Below are 26236 nucleotides of genomic sequence, written 5' to 3'. Positions count from 1 at the left end.
TTTTAGACTTTCATGGATCTCATCAGTTAGATATGTTAAATAGATTCAATCTTACTGTATTCAATTATATTTTTTCCTTTATATGTTGGCATTGAAAGTACTACCTCTTCTGTGAGGTAAAGGAAATTTCATGTGCATGAGAAAATATTGATGATAGTATTATATGCTTGAGTGCCTGGATTCCTCCTTGTGTCAGAAGTGAACATCCCATTTGCATTTGCTACTTTTTAAGTGCATTTAAGTTTATATATAAACATCTATCACTACATACATTAACATCCATTTAATTATTAATTTTTCATTCATTATATAACTTAACACAGTTTGTGAAGCTAATATATATCTGAACAGATTCTTCCAAATGTGTATTTTTGTATACACAGCTGGAGCACAACGACCTCTGCATACAGACAGCACGAAGTGCAGCAACTTATACAGTCACTGTTGAAAAAGGAAAAACATCTTAAAATAAAAGGGCCTACCACTCACAGAATTTGTTTCCAAAGTCGCCAGAAAGAGACTTGTGACCCTTGGGTAGTGTCAAATATAGGTTGGGAATTGATAATTTACAATTATTTTAAATTACAAAGATATTTCCTTGCTCTTTTTATTGGGCTTGGCTGTTCTGATTGTAAATATTATTCTTAAATACATAGCAGATAATAAACTGATATATTTCAATACCATGTACTCAATTTCTTTATTAAGGCAAGTTCTTTTTACTATATTGGCATAACTACCACTATGGATTTACACCCATACAGGTATGATTGTGTGATTGTCTTCATTAAAAACAACCATTTTTTTTCTGGAATCAATGTAGCCTTTGTACACAAGGCTCTCACTTCTTATAGTTGTGTTTCACAGAAACAAGTGGTCTGGATTGCTCTTTCTTTCTTTTTTTTCCTGGTTTTAATTAAATCTGTTTCATACAAGTTTACAACTGCTATTTTTATCTTTTCTGTATTCATGTAGCTATAGCTTGTTTTTGACAAAGATTCCACCATGACAGTTTCAGATGTCTCAGAAGTCCCCTCTGCATTCTTCCCTCATTCTTTCTTTAATTCCCAGGTATTGAGAGGTGTTTTTGCATGTGTTCTTCAACCATCACTTCTCCCTCAAAGCTAGACTAAGCTGAAGCCTTGTTAAAATGACAAGCTAAAAGTAGTTATACTTTAATTCAGACAAAACAATGTTTATATAAGATTTTTTATTTCTGAAAAACCTCTAGTGCTTATTTAGGCCTTCTTTAATCAACATCTTCTGCACTGCACTTTGAGATCTGGAGTTTGTATTTGTTTAGCTGAATCCATTCAGGAAGAACCACGAGACTACTTCTATTTTGAGTTTTCTTTTATCTCTCTGAATTCAGATTTTAGGAATCTTTTTTCTCTTCTCCCCCCATATCAATGATACAAATAGCATTCCACAGCATCACCTTAACCATTTCAGGAATTTATCCTCCCACATCAACCAGAAGTATGACTTGAATGAGTATTTCACTGTATGACAGGAAAACCTCAAAAGTAAGGCACTACGGTCTTCATAACATTTACCTGTGTTCTGGATATCAACATTACTTGCTTTTGTTTTGGGATCAGTAAGCCAAAACACCTCCATATTATTCTGTCATCTAGATCAACACCTTTGAGGCATCACAAGACTATCACCACTGCAAGGCACAATGGAAGATATTGTCTGGACAAGGACACTGTTCCCTGGAGCAAAACATATCATGAACATTCCTGAACTCTTGACTTCTCTGGGAGATGGTGGTGGTGCACGTGCACACAACACAGTCCTGTAGAGCCTCCAAAAAATACCTCAAGGTATAAATATTCTCTTTTAAGTGCAAAGTAATATAACACTGATAATTCATTTGACAGGAATTTCTTTTAAATATTTGCTCTGAAGAAAGTGATTCTTATATAGAGATAATTTCAGAAAAACGCAGTTCTTACTTTTCCATCAGCTTTACTCATCAGCCACCTTCTACCCAGTTTGAGTCATTCTGACCACTGTTATCAAGATCAAGACAGGCACATCATGTTAGTATCAGGTAACAGTAAACTCTGTTAACAGGATAATCCTCACAACAACCTGCCTGTTCTGTATAGTGCAACCTGGCTGTGACATTCCACAGATTTGTACTTGAACAGACATCTGAACCTCATGATGAGAAAACCTGGTAAGAGAAGAGGCAGACTCGGCAGTTCTTGACTTTGGACTTTGTTTTAGCCATGCAACATGTGGCCTTTGAAAGCTGGAAAAAAATGTATTACATTTTAAATGCTAAAAGAGAAGTTTAAACAGCCGGCAGTTAATACTGTCTTCAGGCCCTAGTGTTCCAATAGCAGGCAGTCTAAGCTGTACATGAGTTGGCCACTTGACTGAGACCCTTTCAAGAAAATAAATTGTTGGGACTGTTTTTTACCCTCTTTTGTAATTCAGAAATTGAAGCCAAATTCAGCATTTTCTTATTTTCCTTCCACCTCCTGTGGACGTACACCACTTGAGGGCATTTACGCAGTACAAAAGGTGATGCCCTTCAGAGACAATGCTCTGCTTTGAACAGGGGCTGTTAGCAGTGCCCAGGACAGCTCTTACTACTTCATTCACTATTAATTTCTACCCTGGGGTGCAGGTGGGGGTGGTCCTATCTCTCAGCTGCTCAACTAAGATTACCAAATCTTTTCTGTTCTTTTTCAACATTTCTCTAGATATGAAACTTGAAATAATGCACTGAACAGTTTAGATTTAATCCTTGTCCACAACTTTTCACACAGACCTAATGGTCATAGAAATAAATTGGGAATATGACCTATGGTGCCTGCAGTATCGACCACTTCTAGCAGAACAGCAGAGCTAATAGTGTCAGGAAAAGCTGAATTTCACACTGAGTGCCTGACTTCAGAATATAGAGGAAATTCATCTCTGGTAGACGCACCAAGGATAAATTTTGGCATTTCTGTCAGTATTAGTTGGCTTTTTGGTTCATAAGTACATAGGGATGTCATGTATAATACCTTGAAGAGGTAGTGGAGTTAAAAGTAAGGTTGAATGCAGGAATTTCGCCTACAGAATGCTTCTGGTCCAGGTTCTCTCTAGCTTTCAAAAAAGCTGAGCTACTAGAGATCCCAAATGAGCACAGAAGTTTTGCCAGTTTGTCAAAAAACCCCTTACAATTTCACATACTTAAAAATGTAACAGCCACAATCATTTTTACTGTATGAAATCCTCTTCTCAATTTCCTGCCTACCTCCACTTTTCAACGTGTCCCAGATTTCCTCTCCCTCCTTTCATGAGGTGACTTTTGTACCCATTGCCAGAGCTTGTGATTTCACTCATCTGTTCCAAGGTTCCTGAGCTGCTGCTACCAGCAGGGAATGAAATCATCATTTCTGGTTTTCCACCTTCCACAGTCTCTTGTTTTATCCCTACTAGCCACCTCCCTTCCCAGTATTCTTTACACTGCTTAGCACATGTTAACATCCTTTTCACCCCTCTCTTTTTGCATTCAGTCTTCCAGTGTTTTCTCTAAGCTTTAACTCCTTTTTCCTTCTTCTCAGTACTTATTTGCCTCCTTTAAAGGACCCTTTTTCTTCTAAGTCTTCCCATTTCTCCTGCCCTTACCTGATTAACCACTCATTATTATTTACTAGACTGCTGTTGGAATCCTCTTTGCAGCATGGAAGCTGCCTCACTCTTCATGACTGTTCCATAAAAATTAGTTTGACACAGCTTGTACCTGCTCTCGCTCATGATCCAGCTCTCACCAAGTCAGAAGGAACATTTTTTCTGATATTTAAAAGGGTGGTGGATTGCAGTATTACCTTTTTATATTTCAAATTCTAAATGCTCACTCTAAATTTTGTAATTTTTATGTCTTTAATTTAATCCCTGGTGACAGTAAAGTTGACTACCATTAAATAGCATTTTTTAAAAAAAATTGACTGATATTAAAAATAAAACAAAATTTAAAATCAGCCTAATTTCCTACCAGGTATAATTTATATAGATTTAAACTTTATCTCAAACATATACCAGATGCACTCAAAATTATAATTGTTTTCTGTTTACAAATAAATATTTTTAAAATACATCTATTTACCTTAACACATTATAAAGCAATAGTAGTATATGTTTTACCAATAAATGAACAAGGTTGATTCTATTGCTAGTAAACATAATTATTTTTAGGCAATATTAAATTATTTTATTCCATAATTGGGGATTAACCATATGCCAGGTTTTCTTCTTACAAAACTTTGTGTCAAAAAATGGAATTCCATTCACTTTTTAATGTCTGGATTCTCTGGGGGTTTCCCCAAGACAGTATCTGGTAATCCATTCTGGTTCAGTAGCAAAAAATAGGACAGCAATAAAAAAAGTCATAAATTTAATCCATTACTTGTGACATGTAATGTAACAAGAACAGGAAATGGCAATTATCATTATCATCTGGACAATAGCATGGTCGACTCAATCTTGTGACTGTTTTACACAGATAAAACACACTGTAAGGCTCCAATCTGCAATTACCTACAAATCACCTTTAATGGGACTGCTAAAGGGAAACACTTATGGTAGTAAATTAAGCATGTGTACATTTGCCAAAACTTGAAAAAGCCAGTAATAAGGATTAAAACATAGTAAAGAGAATTGATCTGCAAAGATTTATATTTCTGTTTTCAAGTCTTGTACCAATTACAAGACAATAGCCCTTATTCAGCATCTATTAGTCCTATAGATTTCAGTGGAAGTTAGACACATCAAGATGTTCCAGCACTGGAGCACAAGACCTTTGCTGCTGAGTATCTGGATTCAGCTCTGCATGAATATATATCCTTGCAAGGAAACTTAATCTTCTCAATCCCCTTGTCATCTCAAACCCTATTATCGGTCAAGACTTGCATAATTTAACAGGAGATGTGCATACCCAAGATTAATCATTCTAACCCAATCTTTCAAATGTGAAAAATCCCAAGTCCCTATAAAACAGAGTTCTAAAATATAGTCCAGCAAGTCACAAGTTTCCAAATTACTAATATTGACAATAAGTATTTCAAAAGCAAGTGCTCCAGGCCTAAGTGAGGAATACAGCATATACTGGGGGTAATCAGTGCCATTTTTCGTTTAAAAAGCAGTTGCTCATAATAACCTCATAATATCTACTTGTCCTAAATTTATGTGCTTCAAGGACATTTTTTCACAGTGCACTAACTTTAACAGACATAAAACTTTGCTCAGAGATATTCAATATCTCTTATAAATAAACAACATGTAGACAACAAACATTCAAGTAAGACAGACTAAAATAATTTACTAATTTTCTCACTTTATTGACCTTCCCTACCTTAACCAACCTGCTTGTGTCTTAAGGAGACTAGCATCTCTCAGGTTCAATGACAGTGGTGAATTCTAAAACCAGAACTTCTTAAAAATGTTGTTGAAAGAGAGCTTGCAAGAGCTTTCAGAAAATAAAAAGATCAGCAAGTATAACTGCTTTTCTCTGATTAGATATTTATATCTACTATGCTTACCACCACGCCATTCAAGGAGAGAACACAAAATTGCTCTACTCGGTAAAATCAGATAATCCGTATCAGATAGATATATGCTTTATAAATTATTCCTGTGGGTTAGATCTCAATTTTCACTTGGTAATTAAACAGTTAACAACACCAGAGCAAGATCTAAAGAACAGACACAGCACAACAAAGGTAAAGGCTGTTAGGCTACATCTTTGAACTCTCTTAAGGACTCTGCAGTACTGGCATGACTCCAGAGCCTAATTTGATACATTCTGAAAGCCTAATCATCTTCTGCAGGGAAGAAACCTCTGACCATCACACTGTTAAACTGCAGTGCTCTTGCTCTGCCTTTCTGTGTCTGATGCTTTTTTATGTTTGAGGGACATGTGGGTTAGTTATTTGGCTCAGAAAAATAGATTATTTGGGGTATTTGTACTCATTTAATACAGGTCACTTCCTTTAATATTACAAACAGTAAAACCATACCTTGCATTTTTGCTGTTTGTAACATTTATATTAAATGCTTCATAATATAAATTGTTGTTATGCCAATAATATGTTGCACTAAATAATAAGATTATTATATTATTATGCCAATAATAAGTTGCACTAAATAATAAGAGCACTAAACAAAAAAACATAAAGCCCAGTGTGTCTGTCTCTAAGTAGTTCTGAAAGATGTGTCCCTAAGATTGTGTCCCTAAGGCATAAGTTAGTGCAGTTTTACTCTGTGGATTAGTTCATTTAACATGGTCTATTACATAGCTTTCAGTTATAAATACATGAATTACACAGATTTTCGCTGCTGATCGGCACCTAAAATAAGAAAATGCATGACATTAGGCAGAAAATATGTGAAATGAGTGAAATTAAGTTACTTGAGAAGGTAGTTTCAATTAATATTTACCGACAAAGAATGAAAATACCTCGAGTGTACTTTTAATAGCGCACTAATACAAGGTCTAATGATGAAAGCATTTTTATGTTTTTCTTGGGACAGGAAGGTGCTGACATTGTCTGCTGCTTTGGAAGCATGAGTTTCCTTCCATAATGTTTTAAGCTGCAGCATGCAACAGACACACACGACAGAACAGAAGGTGCTACTGCCCTGACTACATTGTTTTGGTGCTACTGGGAAGACACATTCCTTTGTTCTCACTGACTACAGAAATAAACATATGTATTGGTATAGAACTAAGAAGCTAAATTTAAAAAGAAATCTTACTTCGGGCAACAATGCAGACTTCCTCTCATCTTATCTTGGATCACATGGAAGTATGTAATTGGACTTTCATGGTGAAATAAAGTACAGTCATGCATAATCAATCCCAGGTTCAAGCCAGGGGTATTTTTTTATTTTCCCTGTTACAAAACCCTTCAACATTATAATATCAAAGGTCAGATTTAAAATGTAGGTTATCTACAATGTTTTATAGCATTTATCAATATATTTTACAGAAAATCTGATCTCAATTCTCAAGTCCTAGTATGGAAAAAGGATTAGTCTTTTACTATAAAAACTTTTAAAGCTTCTAAGAAAAAAAGTACTGTATATTTCTCAAACATTTTGATTGATGTGCAAAACTGCGAGGTAAAAGAAATGCCTGGGCATCTCAGCACAAGGGAAGAATGCACCCACTGCTTTACAACTTTCGGGTTTCCCTTTTCACTTCAAACAACTGGGAATGCTTGTGCAGGGCAGATAACATAGTTACCTTCTGTACTAGTGTTTTGATGAAGATTTCTTTTTCATGATACAAGTGCTTTTACAAGTTTGAGCTAAGATCTAAAAGTTATGGGTTCTTTCATGGTACAAAGTTTTTTATAACTTTGCCATACCTCAATTACAAGAATTTTTCGTGTTTCTGACTCATATATCCATCTAGGAGACCTCCTTGGCTAAATCAGCATGAAGACAGTTTCCCAGATGGGTATATTTCACATGTGTCTATGTTTCAGGTTTTTTTAGAGCATCTGAGGACTAGAAATGAGGTAACACCAGCAGTGGTATCTGTCCTCTAAGCTCTCTTGTCTCTTTTAGAAAGGCCTTTGTAGACTTGGTGCATGCCCGCCTTGAATTTTGCACATCCAGAGTCCTGAAGGAGAGGAGCAGATGAGTCCATAAAGAGACACATCTGCTCCTCTCCTTCAGCTGCCTGTGACTTTTTCTGTGTGGCAACTGGATATTTATGTTGTGAAGGGAAGAAGAGGCAGAGGCCTCACTGAAGCTTAGGCAGGCACAGATTTGCCATCACCAAAGCTGGGGTCAGTCTCTGAACAGCACTGGTCATTCACAATCTGCCTTACAAGTTCACAACATCCTTTAAGTTAGTCATTAACTGGATATGACAGATCAACTTCCTGTCTCTACATCAAATTAGTAAAGAGATGACATACATACCTCTAGACCACACATACCTAGACCCTGTTCCAGCAGAGGTCAAGGGTACCTAAGCTCTGGAAGATGGCCTGTGGAGCCAGTGCACTGGGTGGCTGAAACCCAGCGGTGGTGACAGGACAAGGCTGCCACCGTGCCCACAAGACAGGTTCAACACCAGTCTCAATACAGACTCCTGGAGAAGCTGGCTTCCCATGGCTTGGGCAGGCACACCCTTTGCTGGGTTCAGAACTGGACAGATGGCTGGGCCCAGAGAGGGGTGGTGAATGGTGTGACATCCAGTTGGTGGCCAGTCACTGGTGGTGTCCCCCAGGGATCAGCACTGGGCCCTGTCCTGTTTAATACCTTTATTGATGATCAGGAAGAGGAAATTGAGCCTACCATTAGAGAATTCACAGAAACACAGCTGGGTTGAAGTGCTGACCCACTGGAAGGTAGTAAAGCTCTGGTGAGTGATCTGGGCAGCCTGGATTGATGGGCTGAGACCAAAGCCATGAAGTTCAACAAAACAGTGCCCGGTCCTGCACTTGGATCACATCAACTACTTGCATTACTGCAGGCTGGGGGCGGAGTGGCTGAAAAGTGGCAAAAGGACCTGGGTTGCTGGTGAACAGCAGCTGAACACGAGCCAGAAGCATGCTCAGATGGCCAAGAAGGCCAGTGGCATCCTGGCCTATCAGCAATAGCGTGGCCAGCAGGACCAGGGCAGTGACTGTCCCCCTGTACTCGGCATGGTGAGGCCACACCTCAAGACCTGTGTCCAGTTCTGAGCAAATCCAGAGAAGGTGGGTGAAGATGGTGAAGGGTCTGGAATACAAGTATGAGGAGCAGCTGAGGGAGTTAGTATTGTTTAGCCTGAAGAAAAGAAGGCTCAGGGATGACCTTAGCACTTTGTACAACTACCTAAAACAGGCTTTTAGACAGGTGGAGGTTGGTCTCCTCTCCCAGGTAACCAGCAAAGGACATGAGGACACAGACTTTAGCTGCACCAAGGGAAGTTTAGGTTAGAGACTAGGAAGAAATTTTTCATAGCAAGGGTAATTAGATACTGGAATGGGCAGCCCAGAGAAGTGGTGGAGTCACTGTCACTGGTGGTATTTAAGGTAAGACTGAAAGTGGCACCTAGTGGTATGGTCTAGTTGGCATAGTGATGTTCAGAGACAAGTATGATTCAGTCTCAGAGGTCTGTTCCAACCTAATTGATTCCATGATTTGGTGAACACCATAACCCATCCAATTTACCCTCTGTGTGTACATTTACCCACTGCCGTCTTTGGAAGGCCCTCACCTATTTATCGACAAGTTCAAGTACAACTTCCATGGACATAGTCTCAGAAACAAAACTAATGCAAATCCTCCAAAATACAAGTACATTGGGGCAGTCATTCCTCTACATCTACACCTGGGATCACAACCCCTAACTTACTTACTTACTTACTTAAAAGCTGAAAGGAAAATCTCTTAACATTCCTTCTAAATCTCTCTACGTCTTCTCCCAACAATTATATCCCACTTTTCTCCACTAATTGTCCTCCAAGCTTACTAAACTTTTCCAGGCTGTACCACAAAAGGCAGGACAAGATCATCCAACCCATGCTGAATTGCTTTCATACATTAAGCTGTTCTTCTGTCTTGTACTCTCTCTATCTGTCTGCAAAGGTTAGGAAACACCTTACAGTGGAAATGGACAGATTCTCAGCCTATGCAACTGCTAAAAAAGTAAGTTTTCTGAAACACAGCTTAACTGTACCCTGGGCTCCTCTGCATGAAAGCTTATGCCAGCTCTACCATCTATATTCACACACATCTTTCCCTACCCATCTGTTCCTGTTTGGCCTTCCTCCAGTAATCATGCTAAAAGTATGGCTCCAAACCTGTGAAAGCAGTGAGTAGGCACCACTGCTGTGCTCACCACCTAGCACGGAGCAAGAGACAGTTGCCCCAAGCACCCGCCAACTCTGAGTGCCTCACTGGAAGATGTCACCCAGCCACACTCCAGCATTTCTTCTCCCTCCCCATGCTCCCCAGCTCTGATGCCAGATGCCTCTGCTTTATCTTACAAATACACTCTCAGTGCAATCACTCTTTCAATGTCATTTGAGGATGCTCTTTTACATATCAGAAGCTGAGAGCTTGACCAGAAATGAGGGTATACAGTGATGGTATTTGTCTTCTGGACTGAGAGAAGGAAAAGATAAATTTAAAACTAAAATGTCATTATGCCCAAAAAACAGCCCTGCTGTTTTTGTTTTCAGATATTTTTAAGAAAACAAATATTAATCACTGCCAGATACAAACAGGAATAGTGTTAACAAGTAGTAATATTTTAAAACATAAAATTAAACAATAATTTCTTGTTCAAGGGCTCTTGGGCAAATGCAGCAATGTGAGATTGGGAAAAGGCTTGTTCGTGGAGTATATCCCATCTTTCTCCATTTTTGTCTTGTGTAATCAACACCTAAAAACTGTATTTCGTTTATTTTTCTTCCTGCTATAGCCTTGCCCCAGTTCCTGAAACTGAAAAAAACCCCCAAAAGACTCACTAATGTTCTGCTCTTTCTCATTGTCCAGGTTGTGCTGCTTCTCATTGTCTGACATTTTAGTCCAGCCCAAGAGTGCTGGAGTAGACTCTTGGAACAAATACCAAGAAGTTTGTGTCATCCAAGGCAGCTGGAGAAAAACGCTAGTTGAAAATCTGGCTGGGATCTAGTGGATGTCTAGTAAGTGACAGTGGTCTCAGGCTGGGAAGACCAAGTGGTCTGGTGTCTAGGCAGACTGCACAGGAAGCGGGAGATGGAAACCCAGGACCAGCAGCAGTGTCTTACTGCAGGCCCAGGAGTGCAGTTTATCTGACACTGGAAGGAGGCACCTGACTGCTCCTGGAAGGTTTCCCTAGCCAAGCTGGCATTATGGTAGCTGTACTAGAAGCTCTCTGTTTCTGCACAGAGCAAGAGAAGTTTCTGCCTTCCAATCTTCCAGTGAAGTGTGTGCTTATCCAGTGAAAGTCTCCCCCAGCATGGCATTTTGCCACCTACATGCTAAATGTCCGCCTCTGGGAGACTTTCTGGAATACTGAATGCTTCCCTGTCCCAACCAAAAGTTGCCTTTCCTGACCTTGTGTATTTCTATTATTTTTCTAATCCCAAAAGTTAGTTGCTTCCCAACTGCCAGCCCTACTGGGCCAAAGAAACACGTTATTGCATACAGGAAGTTTTTCTGCATGACTTTGACCGAGGTGTGGTACTGACAGTTCTCCAACCACAGAAGGACCACATGTCCTCCAAGTACCACATGCTCCCAGTTACCAGCTGCTGCAGCTACAGACCTGACACTGCAATACCACATCACTGTAAAGGACAGACATGAAGCTTTTGCCAAGACCATGAGATTTTTGAAGAAGGATACCATGCATGAAAATACCAAGTGTCATATAAGAACACAGTAGCGCATGTCATGCCAAGTGGTGTTGCGTTGGGAACCTCGAGGGGTTTTTTAAGTGGTGTTGCGTTGGGAACCTCGAGGGCTTTACCATTGAAAGGTAAAGCAGGGTACCAAGGAGTTGGTATCCTATATTTTGTGGAAAATTAGTAATAAAGACAGAAAATGTAAGAGGAAAACACAAACAGTCAGACAGCGAGGAATCCTTGGAAAATGCTCTGTCAAGAGCATGTATGTACCTCTATTATGTTCTTAGTCTTCCACAAATACAGATATGTACAAGGATTGCAAAATCTTTGTCTAGGACTATGAATCAGAAAACATTTACCATTGCTTAACAATACAATCCAAAACCAAAATAATCTGAGATAAGAAACCAAATCTATATCTGAATAGCCCTAGAATTTTGGTTAGCTCAGCACTGAACCTGATTCACAAATGACAAAGTCTTAAAAAAGTACACAATGTGAAATCCTAAACTTTTAAGTGAAAGAGGAATCTCAGGAAGGCAAAGTAAGAGACTTCATAGAAATGAGGCTAGCAAGAGACCAAGCAGGACCTGATTACCTGGTAAATGTAAATTCCTGTGGGTGCGACAGCCTGGTCAGAGAGAGAGAAGGCTAGGTAAGTTTTCCCACAAACAGCCTGGGAAGCTATAGGGAGCTGGAGATAAGCAATGATAGTCAAATATTCAAACAATCTGCAGGTGTTTTTTTTTTATTTTTCTAACAATCTGTTTTGCTGTTTTTCTCATAAGGTTGTTTACAAATGAGTGTCCTGGTAATTAGCCAATCATGTGAAATGTACTGATTAAATGACCAATCAGGTCCACCTGTAGCAAACTAAGATATAAAAGAAGAGAGGACTAAAACAAGGCTTTTGCCATTTTGCCTTCTGATAGGACTCTGTGTGGTCTCTGACTCAATGGTGACAAATTTCTGCACACAGACATTGGAAAAGTCAGAGAGCTGGTTGTCTGGAAGGAATTTTGCAGATAAGAATCCAAGGCTCCTGGTGGACAAGTTGGCCAGAAGTCAGCAATGCACACTTGGCAAAAAAGGCCAACAACATTGCAAGGAGATTATTGGACGTAAACCTTCTCCTCTATGCAGCACTGGTGAGGCCACACCTGGACTGCTGTATCCAATTCTGGGCTCTTCAGTACAAGAGAGACATGGACATGCTAAAGGAAGTCCTGCAAAAGTCCACAAAGATGATGAAGGGACTGAAGCATCTTTTATACAGGGAGTGGCTGAGAGCTGGGATTGTTTATCCTGGAAAGCAGAGGATTTAGGGGGAATCTTACCAGTGTGTATAAATGATTATGCATATGAAATTCAGTGCCTGACTGGGACATGAAATGAGGAGGAAGCCATGCTCTTTACAATTATATCCAATAACAGGAAAAGAGACAATAGGAGTAACAATGGGCAGAATACAAGAAAAATTAAACATTAGAATTGTTGAAGCTTGTTTCTGTGACCAAACACTGGAAGAGGTTGGCCATAGAACTGAGCAGTCTCCATCTGTAGAGACATTCAAAGTCCAGTTGAACATTAACTTCAAGATACCTTGGATATTACCCTGAGAAATCTGTTCTAACTTACCCTGCTTTAAGAAGGTATGTGGGACTGTACCTCCAGAAGACCCTTCCAGCCATAACCTGTGATTCTCTAATTCTACATGTGAAGATAGAAAGTCTTCAGGAAAATGATAATTTTGGAGCCAGTAGATATGTTTTCATTACGATTTTAGGCTTAGAAATCGTCAGCATGGTTTGAGGGTGGAGGTTAACCATAATTACTATTTTATTTATTCAAATATATAACAGCACATATTAGAAATAAACTCCAATATAACTCAATATATACTTAAACAAAAGACTGGGTTATCTGCAAATAGAAGTTGGTTGGTAATTTAGAGAGTTGAGCAAATATCTCAGATTAGAATTGCAAAAATTCAAATCTAAGCTGATGATGTATCAGTTAATCAAAACAATACAGTGATAAATGAGTATTCAGACACGTAAAACTTAGAAGATAACATACAGATTCAGTAGACAACTAGAAACTTGCAGCCAGTGCCATATATGCATTATTCTTGCCCGGAAAGAAATTTCTGAAGTAAAAATACCAACCTCTACCATCCATCTACTTGGTTTTCTAACACCTTCTGACATTTCCTCTGTGTTGCCTTTTGTATGTTATAGTTTCCTGTTGACATATGCAAAGCTCTCTAACTGAACACCTCTAATGGCTCCTTGAGTCTCTCATTTGTGGTGGTACCTGGGCAAAGCTTTGCAAAGGTTACGTAGCAGGTGTGCTGTGTGATCACTGCTTGCAAAGCAGGACATTGAATGTCTTCCACTTTGCTTGCACTTCACCATCCCTGTGCTTTTCCCCTGCTGCACAGTACCTGCACAGTCCTCGATCTTCACTGCAAGGACACCTTTCTACCTGTATTTGTCCACCCTAGCTGACGGCAGGTCCTGAACTCTTGACCCAGATACAAGAATAAAATGCCACCGACAGTAAAATTAACAAAAATAACGCCCTTTACTAAACTGTCAAATGTAACTAAGTTAATATTACTTAAAGTTTATCTCCTCTAGGGGTGCTCAGTTCAGGGATTGTTTATATAGAAGAGAATGGTAACCTTTATCTAAGAAGGGCTCGCTGATACACATTCATGTGACTCATGAGAACCTACTGAAAAGAAAGGCTTTTTAGTTTCATGCTGACAATTTACACATTAATCCTAAATTGTTCATCCATTATGCAAAGTACATGAGCACCTGCCCTGTCCCTCACATCCAAGCACTTCTTGGTATGGTACTTCAGACTGTACTGGGAAAACTGAGCTGCCTGATATTAAAGAAGATTTCAAAGAAGCCTGAAATCCATTGGTGTAATTATCTCTTCATCTGAAATCTAAAACTATTCATGTGTAAGAGAGTATTGAACACTTTTGTGAAGGCAGACAATTTAACATAACTGCCCATCGTTCACAGCCAGGATGCATTCAGACCATCTCTTCCTTTTTGTTATCTTTAGTAGCTAACATCCACAGTTGGGAATATGAACTTCATTCAACTCTCTGGTCACCTAACATAACATTTTTGGTCTCACTGGTCACATAACACATTGTGGTGAACAACAAGCTCACCTGTTGGTGACCAATGGAAACTGTTTAAATCATGACCTTTAGCATGCATAGCTGAGGCAATCCAGAGGCACTGAGCTTTTGTCCCTGCTATTACAGTGAACAGTGCATTATGTATACTTCAGCTTCTTTGTTTAATAAAAGGCAAGCCTTCTGCTGCTTCAGGAAAGTCAGTGAATGTTTCGTAAAATCCACAGGAGGATACAGTCCTGAAGCATTCTGCATCTGTTAACTATATGTTTTCTTTTTCTTCACAAGATTGTGCTTACAAACAGTAGTCAAATACTACTATTGCTATAATTGAGACATCTGTTGAAACAACGAAAACAAAAAGCATCACAGTAAAAAGGAATTTTTAAAAACTATTCTAGTCAAAGACTTAAGGACAAACAGGAGGTTTTACAAATAGATAAGGATCCAGAGATTTTGAGGGAGACTGTAGCTTCTTGGTGTGATGGATGGAGGCGAGTTGCTGACAGATGAGGCACAGAGTGCTGCAAAGAAAAAAGATTTCTTTGTCTCAAGTATGTTCACTAGGGAGAAAGAGGGAAACATGCCAGAATCAGAGAGAAGTTTCCTGGAGGCAGAAAATGAAAAATTAATGAAATGAAGAGTGACACCAGAATAAGTAAAAAGGAATCAGTCAGTGAAAAGGAATATACAGTTCTAGTATTGGATGGCCTGTATCCCAGCATTCAGAAAGATACTGTATACGTACATTTTAATTAAGTTATTGTCATCAATAGAAAAGGCAGATGACTTACCACACTTATCAGTGTTCATTAGGAGTTGAGGGATGGGTTAAAGGAGATTTACAGGCAAAAGACTTTACAACAGTCATGGATTAGGGTACAAAGAGCAGGCAGCTCTGAAATAAGGCAGACTCTGAGCACTGGCTGCAGAAGCCAGTATTTTCACGCTGCGTATCTAATTGAAGCTGTATCTTTGTACATTAAGTTTGTGTATACAGACATGTGATAAGAATCTAACACTTAGAATTAAGACAGGGTTTAGATAGTTTAGATAACTAAAGTATCAAATTAAAAAATTATCACCTGTGTCTTGAAAATCTTTACATAGAAAGGTACTGTATGCACCTATATGCATGCATTGCTTGGTAATATTCTGAAATGTAATTGCAATTCACTTAATGTACTAACAAGTACAGGATTCACCCAGCACAAACTGAAGACAAGATATATGTAAGAATATGGACATTTGCACCAGACTCAGAATCTGGCAAAGAAACACAGAAACACCCCTACTTAACAGTGTAACTTAAAATTAGTGAAAAAAGGAGGCCTGAGCTGAAAATTTACATAAATTTTACATTTCTCAATATAAATTTTATATTGAAAATTTACACTGGACATAAGACTTAATTCATTGATCATTAAGTTGATCTTTGAACAAGTTACAGAAAAACATGCAGTTATCTAAAGTGATCATTAATGATATAAAGACCAGGAAGACAAAATTGAGATCAGGGATCAAAGCATTTTGCACTGTATTACAACCAAGATGTTAAAATAAATGCAAATTTCTAGAATATTAAATGCTATGCAAAAAAGTTTGCCATAAAAAATGGAAACAGACACACAGCCAAACAGGGCTGAGCACTCCACAGGTAACACTCAGGCTTTGTTAAACCTCATAGCTCAAGGTACCGATTTTACAATACCAACTAGATGCCAGATTGAGACATGGAACCTCCTCATGATAACTATGATACAAACCTGTAAGTGCCCACTGGACAAAATTACTTTTTACTGAAATAAATTAAGCAATTTCTGTAAATTTGTATTCATTAATAAATATAAATTATTACAAATTCAGAGTAGCACTTCCCTTCTCAAATGGTAAAGTTGATTCCACATCAATGTGTAACTCAATACTAGCTACTTGTGAAATGAAATGAAAATGCAGCAAGTTGAAATAGTGACAAAAGAAAAGGAATAAAGGGAGATAAAATACTCTCAGATAGGAATAGGATTATGAAAATTAATCATGTGCAATTGATTGGTGCTCATTAATTCAAAATTGGTGAGGTTTTTTAGAAACCACACTTAGGCAATAAAGTAATATTGATCTTCTCAATTTCTACAGACTGAAAGTGATAACATTAAAACAGAAATTATGGAAGATAGAATTAAAATAATCAATAAGAGTCTGCATATTGCTACACAGTGCAAATGCTCTGTTGACTGCACTTACAACGCAAACTAATTCATGAATATTAACTAAGTCTAAATTTTTTCCTTGTTGTAAAAGTCATTCTCAGAAGTGAAACAAACTTCCTCACTGCAGTATCTCATATTGCATCCCCACCACCTGCTGTTCATGACCAATAACCCTTTTACATTCATTTCATCATCCCACAGAACATACACAATACCTTGGCCCTTCTGAGATAAAGAGGGATGTTACTTTTCCTATTTTAGCATGTATTTACTTCAGTGACTGTGGCCAGAGGCAGAGGCCCTACACTGGAAGCAGAACTGTGAAAGACCATGAGGAGTTGGTGTCACAGTGTGCATTTGGCCCCAGAAAGGGTTCACTCGCTCCTACCAAGGGGCAGCCACACTCCTCATAGAGCTCCCTTGTGCCAGAACTGCTCAGCGTAACAGCAGAACCAAAGTGTACGATGAGAGTGTGTGGAACTCAGCCCTGCCTTTAAATTCACCAGGCAATCCCTCATATTCGACAGAGACAGCCAAGAGAGAAGCCGGTAGTAACCGCTAAAACATGCCAGCTGTTTATCTGGCTCTCTTCCCTCACAGATTACTAAACAGCACAGACTGAAACAAAGGATTAGGAATGCTCATGATTTCATTTTGCTAGAAATACCACAACCAGACGGAGATATCTTGTATTATAAATTGCTTTGAGTATGACATTTTATTTTTTTCTACCTGTTTCAACTAGAGCAAAGTCAAATCTGTTAAATAAAATTAATGGAAATAAATGAACTTATCTAACATTTTTCAGCAGAAAGAGAAAGCTTTTACCCTCTGATTCTGAGCCATCACCACATCACTTTGTGCTATGGGCAACAGGAATTCAACATTTGAGTTCTTGATACTTGTTTTCAAGATGCAATTCAGCAGGGCACTACACCATCTAACTGAGGCTCCCCTTCCCACAACAGGCTGAACCAGATGATCTTCTGAAGCTCCCTTCTAGCCAGGGCAGTTCTAACTGTGATAACTGAAATGCTATTTTCCCATTGATTTCCAACTGGGTTATCTTAGTGCTTTTTTTGCTTCTTAACAAATTTAAAAGCAGTGCTCTGGAATATGATAGCGATCAGTGCAGACTGAATTTCTTCATTAAGTAGTGGGGAGGGTATAATCTTGTGCATTGGACTGATCATGCAACTCGCTGCTGCTTTAGGCAGGCAGTTAAGGTAATTGCCCATCATAGAGGCGCTTACTCTGATTGCACGCTGGAAAGAGAAGCCAACTGATTTCCCATTCCCTCATTTACTGATATTAGCTTTATGTTGCTACCACCAGAGCTACATGTAATGTATGACTCTTTACAACTTTGTTTACATGGCATAAAATATAATTTGGTTACTATAGAAATCTTATCCAAGTTTTAAATGTGCATTGAGAACCAAAACAATCCAAAAAACTAAACCTCATTTCTTCATAAAATAAGTGTTAGAAGTCAATTTAAGGAACAGAACAAGCAGTTTACAAACTATTTAAAAGGCATGTTTTAATCCCTATGTACTTCTTGGTGCCCTAAATGAGAAAAATGTAGAGATCTTAATAGAAACAATTATATGCAGAAGCTTTTGCTTTCTAATCGAACTTGAGAAGCCACTAGAACACAGCTTCTCTTTGTCATGTTGCAATCAGAGGTACTCTTAAAGCATTTATATATGTGCATGGAAGACAATGGTCTGGACACCTGCATCTGTGCAATTAGAACACTGAAAGAAATGTGGCTCGGATTTTTAGTCTTTTAATGGGTGTAAATATACATACAAAAGGTAAAGTAGAAAATAATCAATCCACTAGACTCTATTCACAGAACAGATAAAGCAAAGACCATATAAAAAACATGTTTTCGTACCTCACCTTGAACCATATAACCTCTAAATTATATTGCCACTGCTTTCAGTTCTCAGTCTGGTATTGACCAAAGCATTGCCCATTATAATCACTGATATTCCGTACAAATGGTTCCTCTAAGTAAAATGAAGTAGTAGTAGTAGCTTTAAAAATGTTGAAGAGAATCTTCTATAAACTGCTGGCATATGAAGCCAAGCATTCAACAGCCTACTACACCAAACATTTCACCTCTCAGTTTTTTTAAGAGTGCTAGAATTCACTGAACAAATGAAGATATCTATAATACAGAACATTCAAAGCTCATCACCCTAAACGCCGCTGACATATATTTGATGATTCTATGATTCTAAAAAAAATCTTCAGTCTGAGTATGTTCTATTAACCCAGAGAATATAGAAAATGAAGCATTTACAATGCAATAGATGATCCTGACTTGATGTGACATTATATTGAGCTCTTGTGTCTGAAATGCATGGTTTTATCTCATACCCAAGTAAATGTGAACACGTTGCAGACACAAAAAAATCTTCTTGGAGATAAATACCTTGGCATACAGCTGGACCATCTTGCCAGTAGTGTACAAGTCAGAACTATGAAGGAAGAATTTGCTGATAAGATGCAGCCTGTTAATATAACAGCAGAGGTTAACTTCTGAGCATAGCAAGGAATTGGTTCTATTCCCTTGCCTTCACACTGGAACCTGGGTATTTTTGCTAGTGACAAGATTCCTTTGGCTCAAATCACTTACCATGGCTGAAATTACTGATGGTACAGGGCCAACACACAAAAGTACCATTCTCCTTTTGTTCCTATACTTTGTGCCTTCAACTTGGAAAAAGAATGTTCAGACCCAAATTCAGAAGCTTTTTAGTCACCTTGCATCAACATAAAACCTGTTCTTTTCAGAAACAGCAATAAAAAGTTTTTCCAGCCTTTATCCTGGACACATGAGTTTTGAGTATCAGGTACTGAGTGACAGCACTAGAGAATGAATCCAGGTTTGCCTAGAAAGATTTCCATAGGGAACATCAGGAAGTCCTTCCAAAATTATGTCAGCAATCATGATAACTCCTTGAAGAATGCCCTATTGATCTGAGAAAGTAATTCAGCTTCAACTTACCTTAACCATTGTTAAAGACAACATAATTTCCTGATTTCACATGGGAAATCAAATACAGGAATTAAATGTGGTCTCCTAGGGCCTTGTCCACCATTTCATATAAGCTTCCTAAGCCAAAAATAAGGCCCAATCTATGTTACTTTTAAGCCTGATCTGGTCTGGTTTCTGAAAAAAAAACACAAACCAAAAAACAAACCAAACCAAACCCAGCCCCCAAAAACACTTAAAAACTGAGGAGAAAGGTCTCCAAATTAAATTTTAAAAAGGTATCATAAAACATCATAAAATGCTACACCCAGAATGTTTCTATACTTATGCACACAGCAAGGCTTTGGCCTTGAGCCCAGTTATTTTACATCACTGGCATAAGTGAAAACTGTTGGGATGAATCCTGTGACTGGAGTGCCCTGTTGGACAGTTCCAGGCTCTTCAGGAGCAATAGGCAAGGTGGAAGAAGCAGAGGGGTGGCACCATATGTGAAAGAAGGGTTAGAATGTATGGAACTCAAAGTCAGCAATGGCACAGTTGAGAGCCTTTGGGTACAAATCAAGGGGCAAACAAATCACATTAATGTGGGAGTCCACTATAGATTGACATCCCAGCCAGGAAGATGATACCGACAAATTATTCTTTGAGAAACTAAGGGATGCTTCCAAGTCCACTGCTCTTGCTCTTGTCCTTATGGGGGACTTCAACTTGCCAGAAATTAACAGGAAACATCACACAGCTGGTACAACACGGGCCAGAAGATTCCTGAAAAATCTGGATGACAATTTTGTGGAACAGGCCCTAAGGAAACAACTGGGAAAGATGCCCTCCTTGATCTGCTTCTTGTCAAGAGAGAGGATGTCATGAGCAAAGTGGCCACTGGCGGCCATCTTGGCCACAGCAACCATGAAGCAACTGAGTTTAAAATCTCTGCTGACAGCAAGAGAAGTGTCAGCAAATCTTCAGTTCTGGACAAGAGGAGAGCAGACTTCTGGCTGGAACTAGTGACTAAAGTTCCCTGGGAAAATGCTTTTGCAGGCGCTGGGATCCATCGGTCCTGGTTACTTTTTAAACATCACTTCCAAAGGGCACAGGAGCAGGCCATTCCCAAATGTCACAAATGGAGCAGATGAGGCAGAAGGCCAGCTTGGCTGAATGGGATCCTTCTCTTGGAAGTAAAGCAAAAAAGAAAGGCATATACCCAATGGAAGCAAGATCAGGCAACATGGGAAAAACACAGAGCTGCTACTTGCCACTGCAGGGAGAAAATTCATGTAGCCAAAGCTCAGCTGTGGTTCAAGGGGACAGAACTGTGGGGGACAATGAAGGAATTTTTTTCAAATACCTTGATGGCAATGAGCAGTGTAAAAATACTATCTGTTCAGTACAGGATGTGGATGGTCACCTCACAAACAGGGACATAGACAAGGCAGAAGTACTAAACACATTCTTTGCCTCTGTCTTCAACATAGATGACAGACCACAGGGGTGTCAGTGCCCTGAGCTGTAAGACCATGACTGCGAGAATAATAAACTCCCAGTTGACCCTGAAATGGTGTGGGATCTGTTGTTCTAGCTGGATCCCTACCAATCTATGAGACCTGATAATATTCATCCAAGAATTCTAAAGGGCTAGCTGATGTCATTGTAAAACCTCTCTTGATGATTTTTTTGAGTGGTCTTGGGAATCCAGAGAGGTGCCAGCTGACTTGAGGCTGGCAAATATTTGCCCAATTTTCAAGAAGGGAAAGAATGACGGTCCTGAAAAATACAGACCTGTCAGTCTCATTTCAGTGCCTGGTAAAATTATGGGGATGATTATTCTGGGAGGTATTGAAAGACAATGCAGTCACTGGTCATAGCTTCATGAGAGTAAAGTCCTGCTTATCGAACCTGATTTGTAGGTTATGACAAGATAACCTACATAGCTGATCAAGAGAAGCCAACTGATGTAATCTTTTGGGATTTCAGTAAAGCTGTTGATACTCTCATAATATCCATCTGGATAAAATCACATTCATCATGTGATGGGTGAATAACAGCCTCATGGGTCAGGCACAAAGAGTTATAGCAGCTGGGGTGACATCACAGTGACCTGCCACTAGTGGGGTTCTACTGGGCTCCATCCTCAGCCCTGTGCTCTTCAACATCTTCATGAACAACTTGGATGTGAGTCTGGATGGGGCACTGAACAAATTCACAGATGATACAAAACTGGGAGGAGCTGTCGACTCCCTTGAGGGCAGGAAGGCTCTGAAGAGAGATCTCAACATGGAGGACTGGGCAATCACCAAATGTATGGATTTCAACAAGGGAAGGTGTTGGATTTTGCACTGGCAGAATGCAAACCTGGCTGTACAGACAGACTGGAGAATGAGAAAGCAGCGCCATGGAAAGCAGTGCCATGGAAAGGAACCTCGGGGTCCTGTGGACAAACTGAATGTGAGCCAGCAGTGCCCTGGCAGCCAGAAGGGTCAGCCCTGTCCTGAGGTACATCAGGCCCAGCATCACCAGCCAGGCAAGGGAGGGGATTGTCCTGCTCTGTTCTGCACTGGGGCAGCCTCACCTTGAATATTGTGTGCAGTTTTTGGCACCACAATGTAAGAAGGATATAAACTATTAGAAAGTGTCCAATGGAGGGCAACAAAGACTGTGAAGGGCCTTGAGGGGAAGCTGTGTGAGGAGCAGCTGAGGGCACTTGGTCTGTTCAGCCTGGAGGAGACTGAGGGAAACCTCACTGCAGTTACAGCTTCTTGTGAGGGAAAGAGGAGGGACAGACCCTGAGCTCTTCTCTGTGGTCACCACTGACAGAACCTGAGGGAATGGCTGAAGTTGTGTCAGGGGAGGTTTAGGTTGGATATTAGAAAAACGTTCCTCACCCAGAGGGTGTTTGGGCACTGGAACAGGCTCCCCAGGGAAGTGGTCATAGCATCAAGCCTGACAGAGCTCAAGACGCATTTGGACAGTGTTCTTGGGCACATGGTGTGATTCTTGGAGATGGTGCTGTGCAGGGACATGAGTTGGACTTGATAATCCTTGTGAGTCTCCTCCAACCCAGCTTGTTCTGTGATTCTGTGATTCTATGTTTTGGAGAGCAGCACAACATCTCAGCTTCATCTGTAAGACCAATTTTTATTCAAAATGCCACAAGATGGCTCTGGTGGGTTTGGAAGTGTCCCCTGATTACCACTTAAATGCATGGATGACATTGGGCTGTTAGGCTTAACTGGAACAGAGGGCTGGCACGCTGAGAACAGGCAGTGCCAAACAGGCAACCATTCTCTGCAGCCCTTGCCTAGCTTGTGATTAACATGCTGTTTCTTCAGTAATTGTGATATGCAGTAGATTAATGTATTAATTTAATGCAAAATAGGTTTATATAAAATGAGGGCAGAGAGAATACGACTGCCTCAACACATTTGGTGCACTCAGGGACACAGAAAAATCTAAGAGTTCATCTATCTTGGAGTAACAATAGTGAAATCATTGAAAATTATACAGATACATAAATGATATTCATATTATCCCTGCCTAAGACCATTAGGCTCCTCCTCCACGTCACCCGAACTTCTGACAAGGCTCTTGGACTAGATTAAACTTGTCTCCTTTTACCTTACAGGGACATGTCTCTCACAGTAGGCTGTCATGATCTCCACAGCATGGCACATTTTTCTAATTAACACTGATCATCTTTGAAACAGTTAACACTACTAAAATGTAAATTATACCTATTTGAACTGAGCTGAAGACAGAACCCGCTTACTGGGTACTGCTAGAAGGTCTGCAAAACTCAGTCAGCACTGCTTCAGTCACACCTGGTTAATAGTCGAGACCTACCCTTGTAAGTACTTTTGGAAGAAAAAAATTCCATTTCTGCTACCCACAGTTAGATTTTAGACATGAAAATACATAGTGCCTCTCCTAACAGCTCAATCTTCATTTAACAACCTCACGGTCCAGGAAAAGTTAACCATATTCAACAACAAATGCATAAATTCCTTTTATTGCTCAGCAGTGGCCACCAAGCTAAAGTAATGGGTGCACCAGAAGTACATACAGTATAGTATGTAATACAAAAAAGTAAGACATAGAGGACCTTACTCTTTCCTGGACCATGTTTTAAAACAGTTCAAAACTGCTCTGCCTTTTAAGTGATAGGGCACACATGGGATACCAAGAAGAGTGACAGCAGGGGAAGCTGGAGCCTTCACTCGTTGTCCCCCAGCAGAGTCAGAGCTGGGTGGCTGTAAGAGCAGAAGGCAGACCTGGCACATCCAAGTGCCAGCCTCAGGCTGTACAAAAACTTTCAGAATAACCAGGACTCCTCACTTTACCTGTTATAAGCAAGGGATTACCCTTTCTAAAATCTTTACCCTGATTTTCCTCCCATTTTGTCTCTTCAGATAGCGTCATATTTGTCCAAGTAGCATTTTTCAGCTCTGTGTCCATATAGCACAATAGGATACCAATCTCAGCTAGGGATCAATGTGTTTATACTGTACATCAGAGTTGAATATGCATTCTCCATTTTTTTGTGAAGCAGTAATTCTACTTTCTTTCCATAAAGCTGTACTTTTTCCTCTTTCCTTTAATAAAATTCCTCAATATTCAGCTGAGAAAGCAGAAAGTTATTCATGTCTCTCTGACATGAGAGCATAACTTGGTCTCAGACATCATTTAAAACAGCCTCAAAGCTATTCAAAACTGTATCAGGCTGTCTGCAGCCCCAGATCAATTGCAGCATAACTTCAGCCTTCTTTTCCCAGCCTGGCAGCTTTGGGAACATGTTAGATGACTTTACTAGACTTCTTTCAGCTCTTACTCAGAGAAGTCACTAATTACAGAAATCTGGGAAATTTCTGGTTCCGTTCTAATATAGGAGCACTTCAGAGTTGTTAGTAGAGTTTTCAGAATATGTAGGTAAATACTAAAACAAAACATTTTGGGGTTTTTTTTTGTAATGAACGAAAATTAAAATTCTGAAATCTTTCAACTTGTTCAGAAGAATACAAGTAATGATGGTCCTAAAGGATTCAAATGAGAACACACAACAAAGTTATAAGTGATTATACTTGTATTTCTATTTTGCTACCTATTCTTATTCTACTCCATCAAAAAACATACAACTAATGCACAAAATTTTTTCTTACCAGATGGGAGCTATTATCTCCTGTTTCCATGACAGGAAAAATGTATAAAGGAAGGCAAAATTCAAATATCCACAACAATAAAGTTATACTTAAAAATATTAATTAAAAAATTCTCTTTCTAAACATGAAAAATTAGCAGTCTGGCAGCATGGATTAATTACAGATTAATATACATGGCTACAGTAACCCTTAGATCCCAGTATTTTAAGTATGCAGTGTTTGCAGTCACATGTGTAAACATTAGCTGTCTGCTTAGAGAGTAGGTTTTCTTCTTAAACAGAGTACATACAGAAACATGCTTTAGAAACTTCTGTATTTATCTCTTGATGTTTAAATATATAATGCTGTACAGACTAGACTGCGCATCTGCTGTGGGTTAACCCTGGTAGGCAGCTAAATACTACACAGCCACTTGCTCACTTCTCCCACAGGGATGGCAGAGAGAATTGGAAGGACAAAAGCTAGAGAACTTTTAGGTTGAGATAAAGACAGTGTAATAATAAATGAAAATTAAGCAAATAAAAACAAACCCAAGAAAAACAGGTGATGCAAAGAAACCAAACTGCTCACCATCAGCTGACTGATAATCAGCCAGTTCCCAAAGCAACAGCAGCCCTGGCAAACTTCCCTTCCAACACTCATTGCTGAGCTTGACACCATATGGTGTGGGATATCCCTTTGATCAACCATCCTGGCTGTGTCCCCTCCCAAATATTTGTGAACTCCCACCTTACCTGCCGGTGAGGCAGCATGAAAAACACAAAATGCCATGATGCTGTGCAAGCACTGCTGAGCTATAGCTAAAACACCAATGCGTTAACAGCACTGTTGTGGTCACAAATTCAAAATATAGCTCCATAGGAACTGCTATGAAGAAAATTAATCCCATCCCAGCCAAAACCAGTACAACATTCCTTTTGGTACTCCCTTGTATATTGACCTCAGCACCCCCTCTGGATAGCATTGCCTACACCTGGGTAAATAAAAGGTGTGCAGCATCATCTGAACAGATCAGCTGAGGTGAGGAAGCTTTATCACTGTGCTGGGATGGTTGCTCAGCAAGACTTTCTCACTGGTGTGTTGTGCCAGTCACATTACTTCTACTAGTACTTGCTCATTCTCAAGTAAGTCTTATGCCTTGCCTCATGCTCATGGCAGCTCCAGGCCAGTTTGGGTCTTTCTGCTGTTTGCTTTTGCAGGGTGGGATGCACTGCTTTGTCCAATGACAAAGAAGACTGGTTTTAGGCCTCTGTGAACTCAACCATACACAAGGAAGACAGCTCTCCCTCCTTCCTGAAGTGAGAAGTCAGCAAATACTGCAGTCAGTATGTTAGGGCTTTATCCCTCCTACAGCAGCTATCAGG

At 39.5% G+C, this 26236-nt stretch overlaps 1 protein-coding gene across 4 annotated transcripts in view; it reads right to left on the bottom strand.

Annotated features, from left to right (window-relative positions):
- MYT1L (myelin transcription factor 1 like) overlaps nt 1-26236 on the bottom strand; it is a 309881-nt gene that overhangs the window by 159432 nt on the left and 124213 nt on the right. The window lies entirely within an intron of this gene.

Source organism: Zonotrichia albicollis, chromosome 3, assembly GCF_047830755.1.
Source record: "Zonotrichia albicollis isolate bZonAlb1 chromosome 3, bZonAlb1.hap1, whole genome shotgun sequence".
Lineage (NCBI taxonomy): Eukaryota > Metazoa > Chordata > Aves > Passeriformes > Passerellidae > Zonotrichia > Zonotrichia albicollis.
The sequence above is the reverse complement of the archived record's forward strand: the minus strand, read 5'-3'. Positions and strand labels throughout refer to the sequence as shown.